Here is a 15,578-nt window from a genome sequence, read left to right as displayed (position 1 = left end):
GAACTGAGTCTCACAGGTGAGGCAGAAATCATTTGGACATATTGAGAGTAATGAAAGCACATACCAGATAAAGAAAATATCACGAATGTACAAAATTAAAGGACCTAGATGGTTAGGGTATATGAAAGGTGGTAGTGGGAAATAATGCTAGACAGTCATAGAGTAAATATGTCTTTGAGTGTACTGAATAACGGGCATACTCCAAAAACTGAACTGTAAATAGGAAGTTGTTATAGGAGTAAAAGATCAGCTTCAGCATTTTATACTAAAAAACAAAAAAAATTGGACCAGGTGCAGTGGCTTACGTCTGTAATCCCAGTACTTAAGAGGTTGAAGCGGGTGGATCATGAGGTCAGAAGATGGAGACCATCCTAGCTAACATGGTGAAACCTACGTCTCTACTAAAAATACAAAAAATTATCTGGGTGTGGTGGCATATGCCTGTAGTCCCAGCTACTTGGAATGCTGAGGCAGGAGAATCGCTTGAACCCAAGGGGTGGAGGTTGCAGTGAACCAAGTGCAGGGTGCCACTGCACTCCAGCCTGGGTGACAGAGGGAGACTCTGTCTCAAAAAAAATTGATATAGCAGTTTTGTGTAGGATGGACTGATAAATAAGCTCCTAAAGGTAGAGAGACCTGTTAAAAAGCTATTTCATTAATCCCGTAGGCTTTGAGATTGAATAAAGAAGACAAGCAAGGGATTCTGTAAAACTAGAATTGGTAAATTGGTATGAGTAAAAACTAAGTAGATGTGGGTGGGGTAAAGAGAGAAGTCAAAACAGTCTGAGGTTTTGAGCTGTTGTGGGAGGATGATGACTTCATTCATCGAAATACAGGAACCAGGAGAAGCAGGTTTGGGAAATAAATTAGTATGTTTAAGAAAAATGTTAAATAAAATATCCTAGTCAAAATCTTTATGAAGCTAAATAGTTTCTCATCTCTTCATCTTTTCTGAATTAATTCAGATACATTTGGAGGGCTCATTATTCTCAATACCTTCAAAAGTCTACAGAAACAACGTTTAGTTTACTAGAATGCTTTGCAATTTTTAAAAGTGAAAATCAGAGGAGTATATTGTTCACTTAAGGTTAACAGACTTGAATTACATCATCACAATAAATAGGAGGAGCTGCAAGGTGTTCTCCCATCACTGAGGAAAATAAGGCTGGTTAAACTTTGTTGTTATTAAAAATTTAAATGTACCCTAAATTTAGCAAATGGAAAATTTCTGCTTAACACAGACACAATCGCAACATTTCTCTTATGCAGTCATGTTCCATACATTTTTCTTTCTAATAAAAAAAGGGATAGAACATTTGAAGGAACTGATAATAATCTTACTGAAAAAAAAACAGAATAAAATATAACTCCTTAATAAAAACATCTTTTATGTGTTAACTGAATATGACTGTGATGGAATCCCATTTGCTCAAACACATTGTAATATTTTTTCCCAACTTGGTTAACAGTTACAAAACCCAGAGACCAAGCTGTAAAAGAAACTTTTCCAAGCTGAAGTATCTGCTTTTGTGGCAATTTTTTCAATCAATTGTATAGAAAGTTTTGGAGTTGTCTTGAGTTCATCTGTTAGTTTGTCTACTTAAATTAAGTACATGACATTATAAGTAGCATAGATTTATTTCTTGGTCAGCAAAAAACAAAATCCAGTAACATATTTTTGCTCTTTGAGTTTTATAATCATATCTTTCTTGACCCTGAAACACCTACTAAACAGATATCTCTTGTCCATACTTATAGACCCTATAGCTTGAATTTTCTTTCTGTTTAACAACAGATGAGTCCTCTACATATTAATCGTGTTCTCCCCACTCTGCTCTCATACCTATACAATTATTTAGAACAAAAATAGCCTCTAGTCTTGATGGGATATTGTACTTGATATTTTAATATATGTCTTGTCAAATTGGAATTGAAAGGCTTTATGCAATTTATCAAAATCACTTTGCTTGGTCACCTACTTGTGTTAATGCATTAATGATTTCAGCACCTTTAGGACATCAGGTGAACTTTCAGAAAATGAGATCACCACATTGTACTGTGATTGTCTTCTCTCTTGTTAATATACCCCTAATGGAATATAAGCCATCTGAGGGGAAGGACAGAGTCTACTTTAGGAATTTCTTTGAATAACTGAACTCTTTAGAAAACAAGGAGGGAGTAAAAAGTTTACCTTGTGCCAAGACTTCTGACAGTGGGAAAATTCACAACATTGACTGGTATCCTAAAGGAAGAAAATAGAGTACTAGGGAAATTGCATTACAGTTATTATCTAAAAATTGAAAAGCATAAGAGAATTAAAAATCTCTGGTTTTTCTTTCCTTAAATATCTATCTAATATATCTTCATGTATTCATGTATAAAAGCATGTGTTTATTTATTCATTTAATTGTGTTAAAATATACTTAAAATTTACTTTCTTAACCATTTTTAAGCATACACTTCAGTGGCATTATGTACATTCACATTGTTGTGTAACCATCATCACCATGTCTCCAGAACTCCCTTTATCTTGCAAAACTGAAACTGCACCCAATCAATAACGCTCCTTTTCCTCCATTTCACCAGCCCCTAGCAGCCACCATTCCACTGTCTATCTTTGTCATATGACTACTCTAGATTTTTCATGTAAGTGAAATTACACAGTATTTGTCTCTTTCTGGCTGGCTTATTTCACTTAGCATAATGTCCTCAAGGTTCATCCACATTTTAGCAAGTGTCAGAATTTTCTTCCTTTTTTAAGGCTGAATTGCATTCTCTTGCATGCATACACCACATTTTGTTTATCCATTCCTCCATCCATCAACGACACTTAGGTTGTTTCCACCTTTTGACTCTGGTAAATAATGCTGTTATGAACATGGGTATACAAGTATCTCTTCAAGACCCTGCTTTCAATTCTTTGGAGTATCTGCCCAGAAGTAGATTGCTAGATCATGTGGTTATTCTTTTTTAAATTTTTGGATGAATCGCTATGCTATTTTCCATAGTGACTGCACCATTTTCCCTTTCCACCAACAGTGCTCATTTTATCTGCATCCTCACCAACACTTATTCTCTGTTTTTTTGATAGTAACCGTCCTAATGAGTGTGAAATGGTATCTCCATATAGTTTTGATTTGCATTAACCTAATGATTAGTGACACTGAATATCTTTTTATGTTCTTACTGGTCATTTGTATATCTTCTTTGGAGAAATAGCTATCTATTCAGGACTCTTGTTCTCTCTCTCTTTTTTTTTTTCAGAGCTAGCTGAAGTTTTATTTTGGATCCCCCAAAAAGCACTTGAATTCTTTTGTAGTTGGAGGCATGGACAAGGGGAGTCCCCAGGCAGTAAACTCCCTCATGGGTGGGCTGAGGGCTAGGGCTGAGCCTCAGGTGGATCTCCTGTTCCCTGTGCTACGCTGCACAGCGGCCTCACTCCCGGGATCTGACGCAACCGCAGGGGGCAGGCTGGGAAGGGCTGCTGCAGCTGTTCACTTGGGAAGGACATCAGACGACTCGGACCTCAGCTTCCCATTGCGGGTCTTGATCTTCTTCACAATCACAGCCCTAGTGGAGCTGGTGCGGCTGAAGGAGCTGGAGCCCGCGCCAGAGCCAAAGCTGGAGCCCAAGCCGCACCTGAGGCCGGGGCTTGTGAGGCCCCCATAGGCCGGCTACGCTGAGACCACCTGCATAGCCGCTGGTGGTCTTCATTTGGATACTCCTGTTCTGCATCCCTGACTCCACGGCTCTCCTCTCCCACCAGCAGTTTCCTGTAGGTGGCGATCTCGATGTCCAGGGCCAGCTTGACCTTCATCAACTCCTGGTACTCACGCAGCTGCTGCGCCACATCCTGCTTGGTCCGCTGCAGGGCGGCCTCCAGCTCGGACAGCGTGGGGTTGGCATCCTTAACGGTCAGCTCCCCACGCTGCTCGGCATCTGCCTCTGGCCTTTGAGTCCCTCAATCTCAGCCTGGAGCCGGCTGATGCTCCAATTCCTCTGGGAGATCTCAGTCTTTGTAAGGCACAGGTCATCCCCGTGCTTCCCAGCCAGCGTCGGCAACTCATCATACCTGATTTGGTACATGTGCTCAGCCTCAGCCCGGCTGCGGCGGGCGAGCTCCTCATACTGCGCCTTGACCTCAGCGATGATTCCAAACATGTCCAGGGAGCGGCTGTTGTCCATGGACAGCACCACAGACATGTCTGAGATCTGGACTGCAGCTCCCAGATCTCCTCTTCATACAGCTGCCTGAGGAAGTTGATCTCATCAGTCAGCCCTTCCAGGCAAGACTCCAGCTCTACCTGGTTCACGTAAGCTTCATCCATATCCTTCTTGATGCGGACAAATTCATTCTCCATCTCTGTACACTTATTGATCTCATTCTCCTACTTGCTCTTGAAGTCCTCCACCAGCCTCTGCATGTTGTCAAGCTCCTCCTCCAGTTTCAGCTTCTCCTGGCCCAGATTCTCCAGCTGCCGCCTAAGGTTTTTGATGTAGCTCTCAATCATGTTGTTCATGTTGCTCCTAGCCGTCTTCTGCTGCTGCAGGAGGCTCCACTTGGTCTCCAGCATCTTGTTCTGTTGCTCCAGGAAACATACCTTGTCTATGAAGGAGGCACAGTTGAGGGTCTTGATCTGCTTTTTCTCCTGGGTACTCACGGCCTGGATGTTGGGGTCCACCTCCAGGTTAAGGGGGCTCAGCAGGCTCTGGTTGACCAGGACGGCAGTGATGCCTCCCATGTTGCTGGCCCCACCATAGCCTCCACCCAGGCCACCCCAGAAGCTGCTGCTGCCCACTCGGGAGAAGCTCGAGGAGCTGATGAAGGCATCAGGCCCACTCGTGTAGGAGCAGCTGCTGAAGGGGCTGGAGGTGGAGACCTTGTAGGACTTCTGGGTCACCCTTATGGCCATGGTGGAGACAGAGTGGAGGCAGGTGGGCTGAACCAGATTGAGATTTCAGAAGGAGAGGAGAAGCTGCTTCTTGGTTGATCCTTGCTCATTTTTAAATTGAGTTGGTTTTCGTTGTTGAGTTGTAGGAGTTCTTTACATATCCGAGAAACTAACCCCTTATCAGATATATGATTTGCAAATATTTTTCTCCCATTCCATGGGTTGCCTTTTCACTCTGTTGATTGTGTCCTTTGATACACAAAAGTTTTAAATTTTGATGTAATCCAAATTATCAGTTTTTTCTTTCGTTGTATGTGTTTTGGTATCATATCCAAGAAATCATTGCCACCTCCAATATCAAGAAACTTCTCTGTTTCTGCTAAGAGTTTTATAGGTTTAGCTTTTACATGTAGGTCTTTGAGCCATTGCGAGTTAATTTTATATAAGATATAAGGTGTCTTAGTCCACTTAGTGTTACTATAACAGAATACCTAAGGCAAGGTAATTTACACAGAAAAGAGGATTATTTAAATCATAATCCTGGTATGCTAGCCAGTTTAAGGTTGGGCAGCTGCATCTGGTGAAGGCCTCAGCCTGAAAATAAGAAGTGGGGCAGAGATCACATAGCAAGAAAGTTAGTAAGAGAGGGAAACCAAGAAGCTAAACTCTGTTTTAACAACCTGCTCTCTCAGGAACTAATTCATTCCCATGGCAGGAGGACTCACTCACCCCCTCAGGAGGGCATTAATCCATTCATGAGGGACTAGTCCCCATGACTCAAACACCTCCCACTAGGCCTTACTTCCCAACACTGCTACGCTGGGGATCACATTTCAATATGAATTCTGGTGGGGACAAATAACATCCAAACCATAACATAGGGTAAGTTTCCAACTTCATTCTTTTGCATGTGGATATTCAGTTTTTGCAACATCTTTTGTTGAAAAGACTGTTCTTTCCCATTTAATGGTTTTGACACCCTTGTTGAAAATCATTTGACCGTATATCCAAGAGTTTATTTCTGGGCTCTCTATTCTGTTCCATTGGTCTATTTATCTGTCTTTATGCCAATACCACAGTTCTAATTCATTTAGTTTTGTAAGAAGTTTTGAAATCAGGAAGTGTGAGATGTCCAACTTTCTTCTTTTTTCAGGATTATTTTGGCTATTTGTGGTCCCTTAAGATTCTATATAATTTTTTTTATTTTTATTTATTTATTTATTTGTTGTTTTGATAGAGGATCTTGCTCTGTCACCCTGGCTGGAGTGCAGTGGCATAATCATGGCTCACTGCAGCCTTGAACTCCTGGCCTTGAGAGAGCTGTATAAATTTCAAGGTGAATTTTTCTAACTCAGCATACAACAAAAACTTGTTGGGATTTTGATAAAGACTGTGTTAGACCTGTAGATGGTTTTGGATAGTATTGACATTTTAGCACGATTAAGTCTTTCAATCATCAGTATATATTTAAGACTAAGGACAATGGCCATTTTTTTCTAATTTAAAACACTAGAAAGACACTGTGAACATTTTATGCTATTGTTGAGGGAGGGAGATTTTGAATGGTGCTATTTATTAAAAAATTGAAACACAACCAATATGATTGACTAGTCTGGCAAAAATTAATCTGAAGGCCCTTAATACCTTCATAATATCGAATCTTCAACATCCAAGAATGTAATGTGTCTCTCCATTTATTCAAGACTTGTCTTTCTAAGAAAAGTTTTACTGATTAATCCATTCATTTTCTACAGATTTGTTAAGTTAGACCGTGATATAAATAGGTATGCACACACATATGCATGTACATATATATTACTATTATAAATTTTTCCCACCATATTTTCTAACTGGACATTGTTTTTCTTGGCATGAGGAAAATTCCATAAATTTCTACTGATTTTAATTCATTTGGTTTTATAGAGTATAAGAAAGTCACATCTGACAATAATGAATATTTTGTTCTCCTATCCTTTAATTACACCCTGTTGTTCGTGGACTGAAGTTTACAGAAATATGTCAGCAAATAATTGTGCTATTAGCAGGCATTGTGTACTATTTCTGACTTCTGCTGAAATGCCTGTAATGTTTTATCATTAAATGATAGAATCTAGTGAGTATGATATTACCATATTTTTAAAATATTTTTAGTTTATTATGGGTTTTATTTTTTTGATGAAGGATTCGATGTTGAATTTATCAAATACATTTTCTATATTATATCAATCAGGAATCATCCAGGAAAACAGAAGTTACTTGTAATCAAGGTATACAGAGTTTATTATAATAATTATGAACTTATTCAACTGTTGGAAGGCCTAAAAAAACAAAGGTCAGGGAATTCAAAACTCAAGAGCTCAGCCTGAAACACCATAGCAGGTAGTTGTCAAAAAGTCTCATGACAGCCACTGTGAATCTCATGTTTGCTTATGTTTGTTAGTTTCCAACTGCCGGCAGAGAAGTGGCTTCTTCTCTTGTGCCCTATACATCTCTCTCTTTTTAAAATTATTTACTTATATATTTATTTTTTAAATTGTATTTTTATTTTTACATTTTTAGAGACAGGATCTCACTGTGTTGCCCAGGCTGGAGTGCAGTGGCATGATCATACCTCACTGTAACCTAAAACTCCTAGGCTGAAGTGATTCTCCTGCCTCAACCTCCTGAGTTTCTAGGACTGCAGGCACAGACCACCAGGTGTGGATTTTTTTTTTTTTAGAGACAGGGCCTCCCTGTATTGTTGGCCTCAAATTTCTGGTCTTTAGTGATCCTCCTGCCTAGAACTCCCGAATAGCTGTAGTGTAGCACCCACACATCAGGTGCATGCCACGGTGCCTGGCTATCTGTTTATTTATTTATAGAGACAAGGTCTTGCTATGTTGCTCAGGCTAGTCTCAAACACCTGGATGAAAGGGATCCTTTCACCTTGGCCTCTCAAGTGTTGGGATTACAGATGTGAGCTGCCATGCGTGCCTACCCTATACATCTTCTGAGTGCTTCTTTTTTTAAAAAATTATTTTATTAAGCATTATATTCAATGTAAAGGCTTTAACCATCATAATCACCATGATAGAATATTTGTGTGTATGTCTAAAAATGCCCATTGAACATGCCTTAAGAGGTATAATTATGTTTTGAAATCTATGCAACATGAGATGTAATTTGAAATTTAAAAAACCCCAAGTAATCAGAAGCTTGAAAAACCCTGTGTTTTAATATGAATCTATTGCTGATTCTGGAATAACTGTCACACGTATGTCCTTAGTCACACTGGACTTCTCCAGGTTTGATTGGAATGATATGTGTTCCACAACATCAATTCTAATGTCCATCTGAACAGTTTATTGCTTAAGTTTTGTCAAGCTCTGTTTAATCTTAACCAAAGAATCACCATCCGTAATGCTGCTGCACTTTTCTTCCATTTCTAGCTTTACTGTTCTCATTTCTGTAACCTCAGACAGGAGTCTGGTCCTTTCAGTTACTTTGCCATTTCTCTGCTGGCTCCTTACATCAATCAGCTAGGTTTGAGCTGCAGGATATTCATGAACCATGTACTCAAGCTGATGGTTGATGTACTTTTCACAGCAGCCAATCTTTTCCAAAGTCTTACTAATTTCTTTTTTAAGATTATTTATTTATTTATTTTAGAGGCAAGGTCTTGCTCTGTTGCCCAGGTAGTAGTGCAGTGGTGCAATCATACCTCACTGCAGCCTCAAACTCCTGGGCTCAAACAGTCCTCCCACCTTAGCCTCCCAAGTAGCTAGGACTGCAGACATAAGTCATCCAGTTAACTATTAATTTTGTTATGGAGTTTTTCAAAAAACCCCTGCTCTCTTTTAGAGCAGATTCAATTCCACTTTTGTGCTGATGCATTTAGTCAACATGGGTTCTCTGATCCATTGAACCTTTGTGCAGTATTTGGCTATGAGTGCTCCTTATTGGCAAATTCTAACAAGGAGTGGTAGGCCTTGGCTTCTGCTCTGCAATACCAGGAGACCAAAAAAAAGAGCAAAACTGATACCCGATGAACAACTATCCAGTCTAATCTATTATTTATGGAGATGAACATATAGTTTTTTTAATGTGATGAATTGTATTAATAGGTTTCCTAATATCAAGCTGTATTTGAAATAAAACCAACCTTATTATTGTTTACTTCATAATGTACTGTCATATTTATTTAAGCTATTTTTATTGTTTTATTTAAATTGGGTTATTTGTGTCATATTTATAAGAGAGTTCTATAGTTGTATTTTGTTATGATCTTCATCTAATATTGCTACCAAAATTACATTTGCTTCAAAAAAGGAATTAGGAAGTGTTCCATCTTTTATCTGTGATCTTAAGGAATTTAAGTTTATCACACAATAATTACATGACAGTTACTTAATAATTAGAAATAACTCACAAAAATTTCTGAGCCCAATAACATTTTTATCCTAATTTTTCAATTCCATAAGTAAATACTGATTTGTGGTCTTCTTAATTTAACCAATACAGGTATTATAATAGAAAATAATAAACTTTCCAAAGCTGAAAAATATACATTTGTAATTGCAAGGGTTCAACGTCTGAGTCAGGCTAAATTAATATAAACTACTAATACCTAGATACACTAGAATAAAATTTTAAATTTCGAAAGAAAAAGAAAAAATTATACAGCATGCTGGCCAAATAACAGATAGTTTCAAAAGGAGTAAAAATCTGATTGACTTCTGGCTTGACTACACCATTGAATGAGAAAAAAACGTATCCTTGTAAAAGAAAGTTTTACTATTCAAAGCTTTTAAACCTGGCTAGATTGTTGTTTGCATACGAAGGCAACAGAAAGACATTCTCTTATATGTATGACTCAGAAAGTATACCACCCAAATGTTCATTTTTTCCTTAAGCTCATGTTCATTAAATACTTTAACATCTAGGAGTTATCAATATAGACATACCTTATGTAAAATGTGATTATTCCTAAAGAAAATTGGGCTGTAGATACAATTGTTAGTTAGAGTGTTAGGGGAACCAAGGAAGAGGAATATGGGTACACATATTACAAATAAAAACCCAAATATTCTTAATGAAAAATTCTCAAAGAGGTGCCCCAGTCCCATGAGAGATGCATCAAAATAAACAATAAAAAAGGAGAAATGATAGTAACAAAGGAATTGGGATGTGTACCAAAGATAGTTCAACAGTAACTTCAATTTAAATAATAGAATTGCTGATGCAAACTTAAGGCAACTGTCAAAAAATTTTGAGATGTATATTTTCAAATATTGAAGGTAATCATTAACAGAATTTAAAACAGTATAGCAACACAAGGATTTAAAAATTTACAATAGTTATATGAGATTGAATGTAAGGGAATCTGATTTTATGTTTTGTGTTATTTACTTATTTTTGTTTTTAATTTAATTTTTATTTTTTCAGACGCGGTCTTATTCTGTGCCAAGGCTGGAGTACAGTGGTATGAGCTGGGCTCACTGCAGTCTCCGCCTTTTGGGTTCAAGTGATTCTCCTGCCTCAGCCTCCTAAGTAGCTGGGACTACAAGTACTTGTCATTACGCCCAGCTAATTTTTGTATTGTCAGTAGAGACAGGGTTTCACCATGTTGGCCAGGCTGGTCTCAAACTCCTGACCTCAAGTAATCCACTGCTTTGGTCTCCCAAAGCGCTGTGATTACAGGCATGAGCCACTGCGCCTGGCCTTCTTTCATATTTTTTAAGCACTGTTGGTAAGCAAATCAATCTACAAAATAATTTTGTAAAATAATTTGATAACACATTCCAGAATTTTTCAAAATGCATAACTTATGACCAAGTATTTCTACAATTACAATTTTTAAAGAAATAAGCAGATAACATGCAAAGATTTAGATATAAGAATGGTCTTTACATTCTTGCTTATGATAGCAAAACTTTAGATCTATCATCATTGTTCTCATCCCTTTGTCTCTTTAGACCGTTTCTCTGAAAACTAATTTTATTTTCTGCAATGTTGCTTCTTCTCTTACGAAGACTTTTTAAAAAACCTATTGCATTTTTAGTTTATTAAATCTTCCCTTTTCTCATTCAACCACTTTAAATTTTGTCCTTTTAAAAAAATTACTTCCCATTATCTCAATTTATAGACTTGCCTCTGATCTTTCCTCTGTTATTTCTTTTTACTATTATTATTATTTTATTTTTGAGACAGAGTTTTGCTCGTTGCCCAGGCTGGAGTGCAATGGTGCGATCTCAGCTCACTGCAACCTCCACCTCCTGGGTTCAAGCGATTCTCCTGCCTCAGCCTCCTGAGTAGCTGGGATTACAAGTGCCCGCCACCATGCCCGACTAATTTTTTGTATTTTAAGTAGAGACGAGGTTTTATCATGTTGGCCAGGCTGGTCTCCAACTTCTGACCTCAGGTGATCCACCCTCCTCGGCTTCCTAAAATGCAGGGATTACAGGCATGAGCCACTGCACCTGGTCTCCTCTGTTATTTCATAAAAGCAGATTATCTTGACTTTTTCCTCAACATGGCTCCATTTTCCCTAAAACTATTAGGTATCTCTTGAGTATTGTGACAGGTCAATGGTACCCTTCCATAATTTCTAGTATTGATGCCAGGGTTAAACCATTCTCGAATTTCAATAGGAAGATGTTAATTGAGGATTTACACAGCTGTGCTAATGTTGCCATCCTCACCAGGAAGTGCTCTTTGAATTGTGCTATATATAGTATAGATAGCAGTGTGATGACTACAGCAGCAGTATGAATAACAGACAAGAGGGATGTCCAGATCTTAGACAGAGGACCTATTTATGAGGAAATAAAAAATATTCTAAGAAAAGAAAAAGAAATTGAGAGTCCAAGCTAAACCTTCAACGAAATGGAGAACAGAGGGTAAATTTGAAAAATATTTAGTTGGTACTAATTACAAACATGGTGATTTATTTATTTGGGGATTGAGAGAGAAAAAATGACAGAATAGAGAATTCTTCACAAATATTTACCTTGGATGACTGGGCTAAGTATAGATTGCTAATTGAGACAGGAAATAGCTGATGAAAATCAGAGTTCTGATGTTCGGACAATAATTTCAGTTGGAACTTACAGAGTTTGAGATATTTAAAATAAAAGTATGTGGAAGTGCCAAATAAACAGTTCGAAATATGAAACTAGAGCTCAGGTTTGGAGATGGAGACATGGACTTGAGCATTATCGATGGAGTGTTGTTAAAACCAGAAAGAAAGGAGGAGACTAGGCTGAGGGTGGAACCCAGAACACCAATATTTAAGAAGTGAATGGAAGAAAATCTAGTGACAGGACCTGAGAAGGAACAATTTAATGAATAGAATTAGGCTAAGAGAGTGTAGTGTCACAAAAGCCAAATTAGGAGAAAGTTTTAAAAGGAAAGAAGAGCCAAAGCATGAAAGGGACCAGAGTCATCACAGGAGGGGACTGAAGAGTGACCATGGGGGATGGTGACTCTGTCATTAGCAATCTTATAGAGAGCTGGATCACTGGACTGTCAGATGGAATCTGTTTGAATGTTGTAGTGGCTTTATGAGTTAGAAAAAGCTGAAAAAGCTTGGCTGAAAAGGGAAAGAAAGACATGTCTTTTAATTACCTATGAAATATTTTCCTGCCTTTTTTTCAACTTTATGTAAATCTTTATTAAAGTAAAAATTCAGGAAAGTGTGCAAATCTCAAATATGCAAGTCAGCGAATACTCACAAAGTGAATACACTCATGTACACGCCTGTAACCAACACACACACAGTCAAGAAACAAACTGCCAGACTCTCAAAAGCCTCTTTCGCGATCCTTTCTTTCACTACACATCCCCCATCTCTACCAAGAGTAACCATTATCTTGACTTTTAACACGATAAATCAACTTGTCTCTGTACTTTGCAGTCTTTTGAAGGAAATTTAACTAATACAATTCAATATTTTTTCAACTTAAGATCATTATTATGAATAGTAATTACAGGATGAGGCAGTAGTAGCCTTATTGGCCTTGTATTCCTAGATCCTGGCAGAGGACCTGAAGTGTAATGGATGCTACCAAATTAGTTGAGTTAAAGGATGGATCTATATAATCCATTCCCATGCTATTAATCTTGCTACTTCACACTTTTTTTCATAAGACCCTCTCAAGGCCATTGCAAGTGCTTTGGATTTAAAAAAACAGCTAAAGAATTCACTTTCTCCTACAGTATGTAGATATTGGCAAGAAAAAGGCTATACCAAAAAAAAAAAAAAAAGAATTAAAACTGTTCATTTATATCTGAGAGATGCTTTTTAGCTTGACCGTTCCTTCAGCACTTTTATCACATCTGGCCCTTTATATCTAGTGCTGTTCAGGATGGCCTCTTAACAACATTCCTGAATTGTCAATTCTGCAATTCATTAGCAAAATCCCTGACTCATTTTTCTCCTCTAGGCTCTTGTATAGCTTTAAAATATGCAGTTGTTCTTACCAATAGCAACATCCTTAAGAACTAGAACTTATTTTATTCCTTAAATCATGGAGATACACCCTAAAATCATATAGCTCTGTATGCAACTCCAAAGTATTTATATATTTTTGTTATAAAATAAATTCATTTGTAGTGAAAACCAGCTGAGTGGAAATCTAATTAAAAATCAACTGTCATTGATTTCATATGACTCTGTTAATTGTCTGCCATTCCTTCCACATATTCTGCATTCTATTTAATTTGCTCTGATACCATTATAATATTATCCTCAAGGAAATGTACAGGGATTCAAACATTTAAGATTAAAACCATAAGTGAAAACTGCTTCTTTGCCCATACTCTCCATGCATGTTCCTAACAAAAGCGAAGATTAAATCAAATCCTTTCTTGCATTTGGATAGCGCATTCAACTCACTCTGCCGGAACAATATGTCCATTATGACAAAGTACCACAATTGCTTCTATGAAGGGGTATAGAGATAGAAAAGCTTTTTTTTTCTCTTCAGAAAAAGAAACCAATTTTTTTTCATAACACCTAGATTGTGTGGTTATATCAAAAGCTAATTTGTGAATACAAGGGGCTCTGTTATCAAAAACAAAGTAAAATATTGTTGTTATAAAGTGTGATTTTTACTATAATGAGCTATAAAGAGAAAATACAGACATGAAATATTCCACAGCTCTAGGAAGACTAAACTTTTTGAATCATAAATATTTTGTATAGGAGAATACCAACTGATAGTCCTAGGTATTCTAAAGTAGAGTATGTATAATTTAAATCCCATCTAATTTATATAGAAAATAGATATAACTAATGATCAAAGCAAATGTAAAAGCACAAAATTCAAGAAGTATAAAAAGGGAAAGGACAGAAAAAGCAATTTGGTTGTACCAGAAAGCCTGGCCTCAGGATAGTTATTGACTTAAGAAAAAAAAATTAGCTTTGACCTTCTTCATAGCCAAGCCAAAAGGTACATGGGTTTTTTTAGTTACACGGGTTTTTAAAATATAATAAAAAGAATCATACTAATTAGGAAAACTTCTTTCTAGCATTAAACTCCAAAATAGGTTAGTCATATGGATCTTCATATTTAACAAACCAAACAAAATAATAGTTATTTTTAAAAATAAATATCTTATAAAAGTTTCAGAAATATTAAGGGCATTATGGAAGTTTATATCACAGTTTATATAAGTTGTGGTACTTTCAAAGCAAATATAAACTTTATTAATTGGGTTTTCATTGTTTAAAATTAGTTTTAAAATACATTCAATATCTTTAAACAGCTTTACATTTGCAAAACTTTTTTTAAGAAGCAAAAATTCAAAAATAAGGGGAGCTAAGAAGGAAAAAACAAGGAATTGATGTTAATATCTACTGAACAACTTCTCAGGTTGAGCAATGCTACATTAGTCACACAACAATTCATTTGTGTTGACTGCAGCATCTTTGTATTATATTTTTGGTTACCTTTTTCTGCATTTATGAGGTATGAAGAAACTGAGTAAAAAATTATTCTAAATGTGTAAGAATCTGTACAGCGAAAATAAGACCTGAGTTCCTTAACCTTAGTCTCCTAGTTTTTTCATAGAACAGCCTTTTGGTCTCTTCGAATATGTGGTTTTACATTATAATAATCTCAAACGTTTTTATCAACACAACAAGCGTTTAACATTTACAACATGGGAAAAATACTAAATATTTCTTTCTGGACAAATAGAGACCTATATGTAATTATTCAACATTTTCCTCTTTTATTCAAATTATTCCTTTTTTAAAAAACAGTTTTATACATAAATTTAAAAATTATTTTTGTGAAAAAATTTTGTTAATGAAATAAGGTATAGAAGATCAAATGTTTTCTTCCTTTCATAATGTTTTTTATTTCCTTATGGTCTAGTTGTTTCATCATATATTTTCTAAACGTTTACTTTCGTCACAGGCTACTACAACAGAATTTAAAAATGCAAGATTCTTAAGCCCAAAACATTGCAGAAGAATGAGAAATGGTACTTATTAACTACCTACAGTGCTGCAAACTTCTGGCAATTAATTTCAATTAAGTTATTTACAAGGTGCGCCACTGCTAACTTTGTGCCCAGATGTTTCAGTTGGCAACATGTGATGGCCACCAATGTAGTCAATTTCGGGAACAATCACTCATTGATGGAATTTTCACACTGAATTTACAGCACCTTCATAACATTAGTACATGATGTCATCAC

The 15,578-nt window shown here is 36.7% G+C and overlaps 1 pseudogene; it reads right to left on the bottom strand.

The window, feature by feature from the left end:
- Positions 1–3,494: 3,494 nt before the first annotated feature.
- On the bottom strand, positions 3,495–4,913 carry LOC105732217 (keratin, type II cytoskeletal 8-like; annotated as a pseudogene).
- Between the last annotated feature and the right edge of the window lie 10,665 nt (positions 4,914–15,578).

The sequence above is a fragment of the Aotus nancymaae genome, unplaced genomic scaffold (assembly GCF_030222135.1).
Source record: "Aotus nancymaae isolate 86718 unplaced genomic scaffold, 86718_ANA_hifiasm-v0.15.2.pri h1tg000016l, whole genome shotgun sequence".
Taxonomy (NCBI): Eukaryota; Metazoa; Chordata; class Mammalia; order Primates; family Aotidae; genus Aotus; species Aotus nancymaae.
The sequence above is the reverse complement of the archived record's forward strand: the minus strand, read 5'-3'. Positions and strand labels throughout refer to the sequence as shown.